General features: G+C 49.6%; 1 protein-coding gene across 1 annotated transcript in view; it reads left to right on the top strand.

The window, feature by feature from the left end:
- IGF2BP1 (insulin like growth factor 2 mRNA binding protein 1) overlaps nucleotides 1-14,653 on the top strand; it is a 59,914-nt gene that overhangs the window by 13,693 nt on the left and 31,568 nt on the right. The gene's annotated exons all lie outside the window — the stretch shown is intronic.

The raw sequence follows: 14,653 nt of genomic DNA, 5'->3' as shown, positions 1-14,653 counted from the left end.
GCCACTGCACTCCAGCCTGGGCAACAGAGTGAGAGTGTCTCAAAAAAAGAAACAAAAAAACAAAACAAAAACAAATACAGCCTTGTGGATGGACAGGAAGCTGTTTTTGGGCAGACCATTCACCTAGAAGAGGGAGGCATTAAGTGAGGATTCACAGAAATGAGGCTCTCAGTTAACAGGGCAGCCACTCCTGTTTATTTCTCTTATTGAGCATCTTTGCTTCTGAGCACTGTGAGGTGGTAAGGCTCAAAAGATGAGTTCTTTCTACAATTGCAGGAGCATTTATTGAGTATCTACTCAGGTCATGCTGTTACTTCACCGAATCTCCCAAAGAACTCTGAAGGTATTATCTTCATTCTACAGAAGAATCTGAACTAAGGTCACACCTTCAATAAGTAGGAGTACTGGGATTTCAAACTCAGGCATTTCTATTTCCAAAGTTGAGCTCCCTTAGAAGGTGCGAACTCTGGAGGTTGAGGCAGGAAGGTTGCCTGAGCCTACATGTTTCAAGTTACAATAAGCTATGATGGTGGCATTGCACTCCATCCTGGGTGACAGAATGAGAACCTGTCCCAAAAAAAAAAAAAAAAAAAAAAAAGGAAAAGGTTGGGAACAGGTGATCCTCCAATACCCAGAGAGGTGGAGGTTTTCTTGAGCTTTTTTTGCAGGGGCTGGGAAGTGGGGCGTAAGCTTAGCAGATAAAGCCAGTTGAAGAAAATTGAGATTGGATGGGTCCAAATTTTCTCCCCTTGTCTGGGTGGCTAAGATGGGAAATGGAAATTCTGTTGGAATGAAATAATACACTGAGAGGAAGCTGAACAAAGTGGAAGAAGGATCTGAGTGGTGTTAGAACTTAGGTGTCAGTCTCAGCCTGTCCTTTTGCAGATGTGTAAGGTGTGGGATCTGGGGTCACTATCTATTTTCCTGGGACTCTCTTTCCTCACCTGAATCCTCCCCATCTCCAGAAACCTCATAAAATAAGCTGGATGAGTGTTTTGAGTTCTAGGAGCCTCCATCCTTTGACGCTTCTGGAAGGTACCAGGGCTGGAGCTTTAGGCTGATCCTCCCACCCCCCCTTTTGTTTGGGTTCAACCCACGGGAAAATGGGAGCTTGGGGGGAAGGGCGGGAATTGAGATGCTTCCTTTTCCCTCCTTCTCCTCCTCCCTCCTCCCAGCAGGAAAGGACAAAGAGTTGACCTTTGTTACAAGTTCTCAGAATCATAATTCATAGTTCCAACATGTTAGTTTTTCTTTCTTTCTTTAGACAGGGTCTCCCTCTGTCACCCAGGGTGGAGTGCAGTGGCACGATCACAGCTCACTGCAGCTTTGACTTTACCAGCTCAAGCAAGAGCCTGAGTCTCCCAAAGTGTTGGGTTTGCAGGCACCAGCCACCACGCCTGGCTTCCATACGTTTTAGTTTCTAAAAAATCAGGAACCCAGTTACTTTTTTTTTTCCTGGCAAGTAGGAACAGGCTGCACAATGTAGTGACATTTGCTGGCCAGTGTCACCTTGACCTCTCTGAGCCAGTTTTCTGATCTGCAGAACGAAAGTAGCAATATTCTCAGTCTCCCCTGTTGTTGAGAGGCTCAACTCAGCCTCTTGTAGTGGTTCCAGATTCATAGTGTGGGCAAAGAGAAGTACCTTGTGAACTCTAAAGCACCATGCAAAGGTGAGTTATTAACAAGATCATTAATTGATGATACCCCAAAAGGGCTGAAAGGTCATTCTCACCCGCAAACAAATGCCCTACTCTGCATGGGGGCGAGTATGACTTCTATTGTGACTTTGCTATGGAGCTTCCCAGAAGGCCTTGGGGACTTTCACGGGAGGAGAGCGTTCTTCCTCTGCGGGCGCCGAAGGCTCCTAGTTCCGTGCCCCCACCCTGCTCCCAGGCCTTAGTTCCTGGCCTCACAGTGGGAGGCCTCCCGCCCGGTGCCGCCTCCTCCCGCGGCCCAGCCAAGGTCTCTAAGGAATCCCGCCTCCCGGGCCATTTTCTCCCCTCCAGCCTCTGCGGCCCCACTTCCAGCCTCTCCCGGGCTCCCTACCCCCAACCGGTTGCCACTTAAATGCTTGCAGGCCTGGTGCAGGCGGGAAGCCCCCTTCCCCCACAGGACCACCTCAGTCACAGCCCTGACCACAGGGAGGTCGGGTCTGGATTTACTAAAGGACCCCGGAGGGGGAGACTGCCCCTCGCCGGCTGCCTGGCTTCTACATGGGGTCGGGTTTCGACCGGCCGGTGGCTCTGGAGAGAGACAAAGGGCAAAGTCCTGGTCCCCACCCCCACCCCGCAGCCCCTGGCGCGGGTCCCCTCCCCCTCGGGGCCCAGGGCGGGTAGCCGAGGGCCGCTGGTGCCTGCCGGACAGGTTTGGAGCGAGTCGGGGCGCCCAAGGGGGCTTTGGCGGTAGAACATTCGAGACTGTGCGGAGCCTTGTAGCGGAGGGGCTGGGTGGCTGCTCTGTCCCCCTCCTTGTGCGCTGTGGCCTCAGCCCACCCAGAGGCCGGGGTGGGAGGGCGAGTGCTCAGCTTCCCGGGTTAGGTGAGAGGGGCTGGGGAGGGGGCGGCTGTGGGCACAGGCGGGGATAGCCCGCCCCTCAGCTGCGCCATCTCAGTTCTCAATTGCCCGTTCACGAGGGCGCCCCTCCCCCGCCTCAGCTGCCGCCGCCCTTCCCAGGCACCGCACTATCCCCCTTAGTGGTTCTCCCCACAGTCCCCGTCCCCCTCAGTCTCCCTCTCAGTCTCTCTCTCATTCTCCCCCTCAGTCCCTGTCCCCCTCAGTCTCCCCTCAGTCTCAGCCCCATATCGCCGTCCCCCTCAGTGGCCCGCTCTGCTGCGCTTTCCCCTGCTCCACCGCGAGGGGCCGTGTTCACCGCCTGGGTCCTCTTGGCTGTCCCCTCCTCCTGGCCAAGGATAGGCGAGAACCATCTTGGAAGGCACTCAGTCCTCCCAGACAGGATCCTTGGTGGTAGAACATTCTAGACCGTGCGGAGCCCTGGGGAGGAAGACCTACCCTGAGAGGGCACTTGAAGGGGAGGAGGGCCACGCAGGGGCCGGTGTCAGGGGAGAGACTGGCTGACGAAGCGCCCGCCAGGAAGAAGCCAGCGGCAGTGCGTGTTTCCCACCAGCAGGTCATGGTTGGCAGCTAGGGGGAGATGCGGATCCCTGAGGGCTCCTGCGCAGTGCCCGCCACTCACGGATACGCAGACGCTTGCTTGGCTGGTGCCCAGATGTTTGCCCATCCTCACCAGGGGGCACTAAGGACCACGAGGAGCACGTGGATGTCCGTCGGGTCCTTCTCATGGTGCAGTGGGAAGCTGCCGAAGACTGATTGCTTTGGAGGCTGGTCTGGTTTCCTCTCCTTGCTCCTGAGAGGGCCACCTCGGCTGTCCCTCTCACGGAACAGAGCCCGACTCTGTCCCTTTCCAAGGCACCTCGCATGACGCCTTCCACTGGGCACCAGCTCCATCCTCGGCCGGGCCTCTGAGCCCCCGAGTGCCCAAGCGTGTGCTCTGTCGCCCAGGCTGGAGTACAGTGGCATAATCTCGGCTCATTACAACTTCAGCCTCCCAAGTAGCTGGGATTACAGGCATGCGCCACAACGCCCGGCTAATTTTTGTATTTTTGGTAGAGACGGGGTTTCACCATGTTGGTGAGGCCGGTCTCGAACTCCTGACTTAAAGCGATTCGCCCGCTTCGGCTTCCCAAAGTGCTGGGATCATCCAGGGAGGCGGGGCCGGGCCGGAGATGGTCTTCCTGCCCCCCACCTATCCCTCTGTCGGAGCTTAGTAACCTTCCCGACCCCGGGGGAAGATTCTGAAACTCTTCCCTTCCCTCTGCCAGTCTGAGAAGGATGGTGAGCAGTGTGCCTGAGGGGGGCCTCCCCATCTCTGCTTCCAGCAGGAAGGCTCAGTTGCACAGCTCCTGTTGGGTCATCTCTTTTCCATTTGTCCTCATACTTTAGGTTTGTCCTGATGGTTTCTTCTCCACATCCCTCACTCCACCCCAGGGACCCCCCATATTCTCTGTGCTTCCACATGACCACCTCTCCCCTTTGGGAGTCACTTAAGATGGAGGAGAGGGTGGCAGTTAGCCCAGGCTGATGTGGAATTGTCTGGAAAGAGCTGGGCTGTCCCAGAGCTTCGTTTTGGCCTCCTTGGGGGCTGCTCAGATGGGCTTTCTTGTCAAACTATTTCCCAAATAGGCAAATTGAGCAAAGTGTTCTTGCTGAGGTTAGCTTGACCCCCGCCACTTAGTACCTTCCACAAGTTGCTTTCTTCCTCCCCCAGAGCAAGATGACATTTTGCATGGTAGGAATTTTTGGTGAGCACCCTTTCACCCCGCTAAAAAATCTCCCTGACAGCCATCCAGCCGCATTATAGGGCACTTAGCTCTTCTGCAAGTGAAATCCCGTGCCCAAATTAGAGCCGCATGCAGTAAAAGCCAGTTGGCACGCGCTTAACCATACAGAATATGGGCACTTTTCCTGCTCCTGACGTCGGGGCTGTTCAGGCTTCTGCTGTATTAACACTTGTCTTCAGAGAGAAAGCAGAGGAGTTTGGTGCAGTGAGCACAAGCAGGCTACTAGTCCTGCCTCCAAGTTGGCAAGTCTGTTTCCTTCTCTGAGCCTCAGTTTCTCCATCTGTGAAATGAGGGTGACTGTTTAGTATCCTCTCAGGCTTCAGAGGCTTACCCCCTTTCCTTTCTACCTCAATGTATCAATCTGATGTTTTTCAACTGGAACTTACTGGTGACAGATTAAGGGGTGTGTGTGTGTGTGTGTGTGTGTGTGTGTGTCTGGTCATATAAGCTAAGTGATTCCCTTCTGTCCCCTAAACATGGGTAGAAGAGCCCTCTAGAGGAGTGGGAAGAAGGGTTCAGCCCAGAGTAGCTCTTGGTGACCTGCTTTTCTTTCCTATTTTTCCCCAACAAGGAGTATAGGAAGGAGGCAGTGTGTGTATGCCACATACATTAAAAGACCTTGTTCACAGGGTGATAGTTGCATTCCAGTGGTGTCCTTGCCTTCCAGTCCCCTCACACTCTGGCTTTCTTTGTGGTGGTGGCATCTGCTCTGCTCAGTCCCACATCTCCCAGTAGGTCAATGTTTTCTGGCCTCTACCCCTGCCAGCCTGCCACCCGACAGCCCGCCCGCCCGCCTGTCCTCCTGCCTGTCCTCCTGCCTGTCTGGCTGCCCTGCCTCTGGATCAGCCTGGCACAGAGCCCTGGGCTTTTGGCCAGCTCCTCCTCCCTTCCCCGCCCCCGCCCCTTTTCTCAGCTACTGCCATGCCTGAAGCGTGCCAGGTCCGCCCCCTTCAGAAGTTTTCTTGGACAATTTTTTTTTTTTCACCGCCTCTCTACCCTGTAGGGATAAGGAGGTGGGGTGGGGAGGAAGGGCTGAGTCAGTTGTGATTTTCTGGAAAAGGCAGAGGTTGGCACCTTAGGGCAACTTCCAGATGGGAGGGACAATTGGGAGAAGGGCCAGCTTTGGGAGGGGTCTTCTACTCTGGTGTCAGCCACATGGAACCCTCTTGTTGAAGAGTTAGCAGAATCATCTACTTCTGAAGGGGTCCAGTGAGCATCCCTCCCTCACTCCCCAGTTAGCTTTGTCTGTTCTCTTATCCCAGACCAAACCAAATCAAACCAAGTCCCCTGCTGGACTTTTAACCTGGTGAAAGCAGGGACCATGCCAATCACTGTGTGCTGGGTACTGTAGCACAGTGCCCAGCACTGTCCAATAGAAATGCAATGTGAGCCATACATGTAAGTTTTTATTTTCTACGAGCCATATTAAAGAAACAGGTGAAATTAATTTTAAAGATAGTTAACTCAACATATAAAAAATGATTTCAACATGCAATCAGTATAAGTAATTATTAAAGAGATATTTAATCTTTTTTTGGAGGGTACTCAAGTTTTAGAAATCTAGTATTCTAAACTAGATTAAAATTATTTTTATTTATTTATTTATTATTTTTCGAGTCAGAGTCTCACTCTGTTGCTCAGGCTGGAGTGCAGTGGCATGAAATCAACTCACTGCAACCTCAACCTCCTGGGTTCAAGTGGTTCTTGAGCCTCAGCCTCCCAAGTAGCTGAGATTATAGGCACCTGCCACCACACCCGGCTAATGTTTTATATTTTTAGTAGAGATGGGGTTTCGCCATGTTGATCAGGCTGGTCTTGAGCTCCTGACCTCGGGTGATCCACCCACCTCGGCCTCCCAAAGTGTTGGAATTACAGGTGTGAGCCATTGCACCCGGCCATATTTTATTTTATACTTAACAACACGTTCCAAATTCAGATGCTACGTTTTGACTGGAAACACTTGCTCTGTTTTTAAATTTCATAAAGTTTACAGTTGAAAAAGTTAAATAGTTATATATATATATTTTTTGACACGGAGTTTTGCTCTGTCACCCAGGCTGCAGTGCAGTGGCACGATCTCTGCTCACTGCAACCTCTGCCTCCCAAGTTCAAGCGATTCTTGTGCCTCAGCCTTCCCAGTAGCTGGGATTTACAGGCATGCCCACCATGCCCAGCTAATTTTTGTATTTTTAGTAGAGGCAGGGTTTTGCCATATTGGCCAGGTTAGTCTCAAATTCCTGACCTCAGGTGATCCACCTGCCTCGACCTCCCAAAGTGCTGGGATTACAGGTGTGTGCCACCACGCGCGGCCTAACACTTAAAGTTACAGAATGAAAAATTCAGTTGCTCAGTTGGACTGGCCACACTGCAAGAGCCTCAGCAGAGCAGCCAAATGTAATTAGTGGTTTTTGTAGTGGACAGAGAAGGCCCAGTGTATAGTAGCTATCAAGATAACAACAACAACAACAACAACAACAACAACGAAGAAATGGCTCCAAGCAGCTGGACTCTTACCAGAAACCACCAGCTTCTTGACTTCTGATTAGAAATCTGGTACCTGTTAGATGATGTGAGCATGGTGTGTGTGTTTTTGCAGGTTTGAAACATGTTTGTTGCTCATTTTCCAGCATCCGGGGAACCCCAAACCGGCTCCCAGTCTAGCTTTGTTTTCTAATTGCTTCAGGCTGATGCCTTCTCTACTTCTTGAGATGCCTGCAGCCTTGACTGAAGACTTAGATATCATTGGGATGAAGTTAAAAGTGTTAGGTGGGGATGGGCATTAAGCAGTGTGTCTTTACTTTGGGGTTATGGATGAATTCGAAAGTGTTCATTAACCCCTGAAATCTTGAAATGACGTGCAAAGTGCATTTTTCTGGTGGAGTGTTCTTGCCTTTTATCCTAACTGGAACTATCTCAAAAAAAAAAAAAAAAAAAAAAGTTAAGAACCAGTTATTCAGACTATTAGGGCACAGACAATCCGTCTAATTAAGAAGGTGTTTTCTTATAGGTAGACAGGGTTGATCCCTGTCTGGGGACACAGGACCCTCTAAGATGGATTAATCCTACTCCTAGTTTCCCAGATGTGAGAAACTGAGGTCCAGATTTGAAGGCTTGACTTGTCCAAGACCACACATGGAGCCGGAAGCTTGGCCTGGGGGAAGGGTGGAGGTGAAGGTTCTAATCTGAAGATCCCGGTTTAATCCTACTTCTTTGCTGGAGATGAAAGTCCAGGCTTGACTCATGACAGGGGCCTTAGGGGAATTGGGGCCCCAAACTTGACAAGATTCCAAAACCTGCTCCCACCTTGCCCTCCTCCCTTCCTTCAACTGGCTTGCCCCACCCCAGTTTAAAGGCACTTCTCCCTCTAGGGAGGGGTGAGGGAGGCCATAAATGTGATTGAAAATGGCATCCTTGCTTCTGGGTATGGAGGTTGAAAGCAGGTTTGCAGAGGATTAGAGAAATCCCAGTCCCAGGGGCTGTTTTCAGCCTCCCTCCCTGAGACCTAGAGTTCCCATTCACACTGTGCACACTCCTTTCTTGGGAGGCCTCTTTCTGAGACCGTCTCATCTGGTGCATTTGCTCCTTCCTCCCTTGGACCCCAAGCCCTAGTCTCCTTCCAGCCTCCGTAAGCTCCTCAATGCTCTGGATTCTTTCGAATAGAACACCAAAAGGAAAATTTCATTACTTCATACTAGTTTCTATTAATTTTGAACTGCTTATGACTTCAGAACTGGGTGAGCTGGAATTACCAGTCTTTTTTGTTTTTACCTTTTTATTATGGAAAGAAATACAAACATAAAAGTAGAAAGGATAATGTAATAACCCCTCCATGTACCACCCATCAGTTAGCTTTAACAATTACCATGCATATGCAGTCTGTTTTCATTTTCCCCTGCGCTCTGATTATTTTGAAGCAAATCTTAGACATGTCATTTTATTTGTAACTTTCAGTATGTATTTCTAAAATATAAGAATTACAATATGACTTTAAAAGATTGACAACAGGAGTGAGCCATCGTGCCTGGCTCCTAACTTACACTTTATTTATTTAGTTTGAGACAGGATCTCACTCTGTCACCCAGGCTGGAGTGCAATGGTGCCATCTCAGCTAACTGCAACCTCTGCCTCCTGGGCCCAGGTGATCCTCCCATCTCAGTCTCCTGAGTAGCTGGGATCACAGGTGTATGCCTGGCTAATTTTTTTTTTTTGGGGTGTATATATATATATGTATTTTTTGGGGAAGGTGGGGTCGGGGACAGAGTCATGCTCTGTCACCCAGGCTGGAGTACAATGGTGCGATCTCACTGCAACCTCCCCGCCTCTCTCGTTCAAGCGATTCTTCTGCTTCAAAGTAGCTGAGATTACAGGTGTGCGCCACTATGCCCAGCTAATTTATATATTTTTAATAGAGACTAGGTTTCACCATGTTGGCCAGGCAGGTCTCGAACTCCTGACCCCATGACTCACCCACCTCGGTCTCCCAGCGTGCTGGGATTACAGGCGTGAGCTACAGTACCCGGCCCTAACTTCTACTTTAACCGAAGGGAATTAACATGCCAGGCTCTGAGATTCATTATCTCATATAATCCTCCCTACCCGCTAAGGTGGTATCAATGGATGTTTTACAGACCAGGGTACTGAGATGGGGAGGTTGAGTATCTTGTCTGAGTCACACAGCCACACAGAACCACAGCCAGAATTTGAACCCAAAGCCTGTTTGAATCCAGACTCTTTGCACTGTCCCTGTGCTGCCTTTTTGAAGACATAAAGGGAACAGAAGGCCTTTGCCAAAGTAAACTCACTTTAGGCTGGAGGACAAAATAGAAAACACTTTAAGAGTTCACATGACCCAGTGAACAGTGGGTCTGTGCCATGGAATTGCACTCCGATAAATCAAAACATCCCACCTATAATTCTTTAAACTATTAACTTCTTTTCCCAGCTTCCTATTTCCATAGTTAGTTGAAAAGTGATTATTTGGCATATTGAACATTGACTAGGTATTTGATGACGTCAAATTATTGTCATCCTGGTGTGGTGGCTCACATCTATAATTTCAGCACTTTGGGAGCTGAGGTGGGAGGATCGCTTGAGGACAGACAGGAGTGTGAGACCAGCTTGGAAAACATAGTGAAGCCCCATCTCTACAAATTAAAAAAAAAAAAAAAAAAAAAATTGGAGCCAGGCGTGATGGTGCATGTGCCTGTGGTCCCAGCTGCTCAGGAGGCTGAGGTGGGAGGATCACTTGAGCCTGGGAAGTCAAGGCTGCAGTGAGCCAAGATCCCACCACTGCACTGATGACAGAGCAATACTCTGTCTCAAAGAAAAAAAAAAAAGTAGGCTCTTCCCTAATTGAGAACTGTTTTCTTTTCTCTTTGGTGTAAGTCAAGTCAGTGACACTTCTCTGAACTCTTTTTTTTTTTTTTTTTTTTGAGACGAAGTCTCGCTCTGTCCCCCGGGCTGGAGTGCAGTGGCCGGATCTCAGCTCACTGTCTCCCTCTCCTGGGTTTACACCATTCTGCTGCCTCAGCCTCCCGAGTAGCTGGGACTACAGGCGCCCGCCAACTCACCCGGCTAGTTTTTTGTATTTTTTAGTAGAGACGGGGTTTCACCGTGTTAGCCAGGATGGTCTCGATCTCCTGACCTCGTGATCCACCCGTCTCGGCCTCCCAAAGTGCTGGGATTACAGGCTTGAGCCACCGCGGCCGGCCTTCTCTGAACTCTTGAGGTATGAAAGGATGAGAACTGTCAGCCTAGGGAGAGTTCCCAATCTCATCTCCTCCCAGGGGCCCTCTCCCTGTGCTCCCTGAATCTCTTACTTCCTACATAGCTTCTTAAGCTGTTGCAAGGATGCTCTTTCCCTCTGTTTTCTCCTGAATCCCCCCTGGGCTTCTGGAGAATGGTCACTCCGTCTTTGTTGCTCTTATGCCCCCTCCTTGGCCCAGCAGCCTTTGAGAGGTGAATCCTCAATAGCTACTATGTATCTGGCAAGCTGCCGCCCCTGCCCCCACATGCCCCACCCCTGGCCCAGGATCTGATAACTGCTCTGTAGATCAAGGCAGGCAGAGGGCACCAGAAGCCACAGCATGTTGACACCCAGGAAAATAGGCTGGTGCAACTGTTGCCTTTATTGCCAGGGACTGGTTGCTTCATTCTTTGAATCCACAGGTTTATCAGCTATAGGAGGGTGGAAGAGGGTGGGGGGAATTAATGAACTCAGAGTTCACCTTCCTTTTCTGAACAATGGATGTTCATTGGTTTCGGCAATCCAGGCACATAGAAGGTGCCCAGGAGATACTGCCCACAGGGCAAAGGCACTTTGTAGCTCTGGTAGAAGCTGATCTACTGAAGTACTGGAGTGGGTCCCTGGTCCCTGGTACCTGGACCCTTTAACTGGGGAGATGGGGGAGTGGGGTGGGGCTCTAGGCAGTGGTATTTTTCACTATTTTCCCCACCAGTGCATAAGTAAAATCTTAATAATTGTTACTATTGTCAACCCTACCTGCCTGCCTCTTTCCATGCTAGTCTGGATACTCCAGTTCCCTGGGACTGGGGACTTGGACATGGACTGAGTGCTTACTACATGGCAAACAGCTTGTTTTATACAACTTCTCTTTGAAGTCTTCATAAAAGCCTTATTCAAGTTTCATAGGAGGTAACTAAGGTTCAGAGTGAAGAAGTAACCAGTTAGGGTGCTCTTAGCTTCCATCTGGATTCCCCAAGTTCCCAATACATTGCCGGAGCTCAGCCCACACCAGGCCTTCTCTAAGTGTTTGTGGAATGAATGAGACTGGGACCAAGCGAAGGAAAATACAGGTTACAGTTCTCAGCAATGCCCCATGTGCTTTGGGCCTGAAAGAAATTAGGTAGCACCATACTTAATAGAAACTGGGCCAAGGGCTTAAAAGACAAAGGTTCTTCATGGCCTCTGTGCCTCCCTGCCCCCTCGTTGTGTTTTAATCAGGGCTGGGGGCTTTGCTGAAAGGAGGCCTGGAGGGGCCTGGAGTGGGTTCCCAGGGTGGGGTGTGTGCCCTGGAGGGCTGGGTGAGTCTCTGCTGGTTGGGGGTGGGGGAGGGCTGCCAGGATGTCTTTTCTTTCATTGGTTGGGTGGCCCTGCCCTCCTCCCCCTCCCTCTCCTGGAACATTCCAGACATTCCAGACGATCTGCCTGCCATTGCTTTCAGGATATGGATTAACATCCCAGCAGAGATTTGATTTCACCACTGCCACCCTTCTCCTCCCCCCATCCCCTCCACGAAAGAAAGCCTCTAAAACTGGGAGTTTGAAGTGTGAGGGAATTTTGACCTTTGACCTTAGATTGTACTAAGGGACCATCTTGAAAGAGCACACTTCAAACTGGGCTCCTAAACTGGGGTTCCCTTAGGCCCTTACTGGTTTGAACTCCCAGGTAAGCCACCCCGACCTCTCTGCCCTTCATCCAGAAGTGTTCCCTTGAGGGAGGTCCTGGGCCTGGGCCTGGGCAATACCTGTTATAGGTGTTAAACTAGGTCTGTGTTCTCAGTCTTCCAATGGCATGGCCATTTCTTTTCCTCATTTCTTCCAGCAGCTTTGCTTTCATTGTGAGGGCTTCTACATTTTCAGTCTGTCTAGTTGGTCATCAAATGAGTTCTGGGAAATTCCTCACAAGGGTAGAGGCAGGGGTTCCCTCTTGGCCAATGAATTGAATCACAAAAAGGTGGTCTGATGGCATTTGGGGACCTGGAACTGGATTTGTATCTTATTATTTTGTCCTGCTATAATCTGACCTACTTAGGTCAAGTTCATGAACAAACCAAAGAAAGCCGCAGAGATTCTCTTCAATACTTATTTCCTTCTTTCCCCATTATTTCATCCCTCAGAGAGTTTTCCTTAACATATTTAGAATGGCAGGCTAGAAAATATCATAGAGACCTTGCTTGTATCCACTGTAAAGCTGGAGATATTGAGGTCACATGGGTGAAGTGAGTGAACTGGCTCAGGATAGCCAAGGTCAATGCTTTTACAGCTAGAGCTTAGCATCCCTTTTCTCTGGTCCCTTATGTTTTCAGCACCCTTTCCCCCAGGCTTGGCAAGGGCTGGCATGTCAGATAGGAATACTGAGGCCCGAAGCTTAAGAGAGGCTTAATTAGAGGAACAGCCAGTCAGGGGCAGGTTAAGGGCTAGAACTAGACTTTCTTAGTTTCTAGTTCAGTTTTCCTTCAAGCCACTAGAGTTTTTTTGGACATTGTCCTTGGACTAAGAGTTTGTAATCAAGGGGCCGGGCGCGGTGGCTCAAGCCTGTAATCCCAGCACTTTGGGAGGCCGAGACGGGCGGATCATGAGGTCAGGAGATCGAGACCATCCTGGCTAACACGGTGAAACCCCGTCTCTATTAAAATACAAAAAACTAGCCGAGGCCCGAGGTGGTGAGCCTGTAGTCCCAGCTACTCGGGAGGCTGAGGCGAGGAGAATGCGTGAACCGGGGAGGGCTGCAGTGAGCTGAGATCCGGCCACTGCAGTCCAGCCTGGGTGACAGAGCGAGACTCCGTCTCAAAAAGAGTTTGTAATCAAGGATAAACAAAGATACAAATGCAATTGACCAATGCATTAAGTCAATTTAGAAGTCTTAAACACAGGGATTAGAGCATTGATTGGGGTGGTGAGCAAGTGATCTGGGAGTCAGTCCTGAACCTGAAAGCCTTCCTTAGGGAAAATTAGCTTTTTTTTTTTTTTTAAAACGAGTCTCACTCTGTTGCCCAGGCTGCAGTGCACTGGTTTGATCTTGGCTCACTGTGACCTCTGCCTCCCCGGTTCAAGCAATCCTCCTGCCTCAGCCTCCTGAGTAGCTGGAATTACAGGCACGTGCCACCATACCCTGCTAATTTTTTTTTTTTGTAGAGAGGGAATTTCACCATGTTGACCAGGCTGGTCTCCAACTCCTGACCTCAAGTGATTGGCCTGCCTCGGCCTCCCAAAGCATTGGGATTACAGGCATGAGCCATCACACCTGCCTAAAAATTACATTTTAAAGATGGGAAGAAGAAATTACCTGGGCATAGTGGCATGCACATGTGGTCCCAGCTATACAGGAGGGTGGGAGGTGGGAGGATCGCTTGATCCCAGGAGGTCTAGGCTGCAGTGAACTGTGTTTATGCCACTGCACTCCAGTTTGGGTGACAGAGCACTTTACAAGATTGTTAGTAAATAATAGTCATAATAAAGCTGGGAAGAAAAAAATATTGTATAGTTATTGGGAGAGAGAAAAGTAGTGGCATTATGCTGACTTGTACCTGTGTTAATCACTCCCACCTTAGTATTCACAGATACATCTATTGTTACACTTTAAGTACTTACATTTTCTAGCATCACCTACCACCCTGTGAACGAAATGGCCTTGAAGAGGTTAAACAGTCAGTTTAGTACTAGTAAGTACTTGTAAAGGTCAGTACTAGTAAGTGGAGCATAGGTTTAAATCCGTATCTGTGCCAAGGACTTAACCACTGCACTATATCCTGCTGTGATTTGTTTGTGTATATTATCTCACCTAATAAATTGTGAACACCTTCAACCAGGCATTTTGTCTCTTTTGTTTATTTCTGTGTTTCCAGCATCTGGAACAAAGTAGTATGTGAAGTAGGTATTAATTAAATGGTTGTTAGATTAATTAATAATGCCTTGGGCCAGGTGTTGTGGCTTATGCCTGTAATCTCAGCATTTTGGGAGGCCGAGATGGGCAGATCACCTGAGGCCTGCAGTTCAAGACCAGCCTGGCCAATATAGTGAAACCCCGTCTCTAATAAAAATACAGAAATTAGCCTGATGTGGTGGCGCACACCTGTAATCCCAGCTACTAGGGAGGCTGAGGCAGGAGAATCGCTTGAACCCAGGGGGCAGAGGTTGTAGTGAGCCGAGATCGTGCCATTGCACTCCAGCCTGGGTGGCAGAGCGAGACTCTGTCTTTTTTTTTTTTTTTTTTTTTTGAGACAGAGTCTCGCTCTGTCGCCCAGGCTGGAGTGCAGTGGCCGGATCTCAGCTCACTGCAAGCTCCGCCTCCCGGGTTCACGCCATTCTCCTGACTCAGCCTCCAGAGTAGCTGGGACTACAGGCGCCCGCCACCTCGCCCGGCTAGTTTTTTGTATTTTTTAGTAGAGACGGGGTTTCACCAAGTTAGCCAGGATGGTCTCGATCTCCTGACCTTGTGATCCGCCCGTCTCGGCCTCCCAAAGTGCTGGGATTACAGGCTTGAGCCACCGCGCCCGGCCGACTCTGTCTTAAAAACAAATAAAAAATAAAAAATAATGTCTTATTTAGCTTTGT

The sequence above is a fragment of the Papio anubis genome, chromosome 17, assembly GCF_008728515.1.
Source record: "Papio anubis isolate 15944 chromosome 17, Panubis1.0, whole genome shotgun sequence".
Taxonomy (NCBI): domain Eukaryota; kingdom Metazoa; phylum Chordata; class Mammalia; order Primates; family Cercopithecidae; genus Papio; species Papio anubis.
This window is presented reverse-complemented; position numbering and strand designations above follow the sequence as displayed.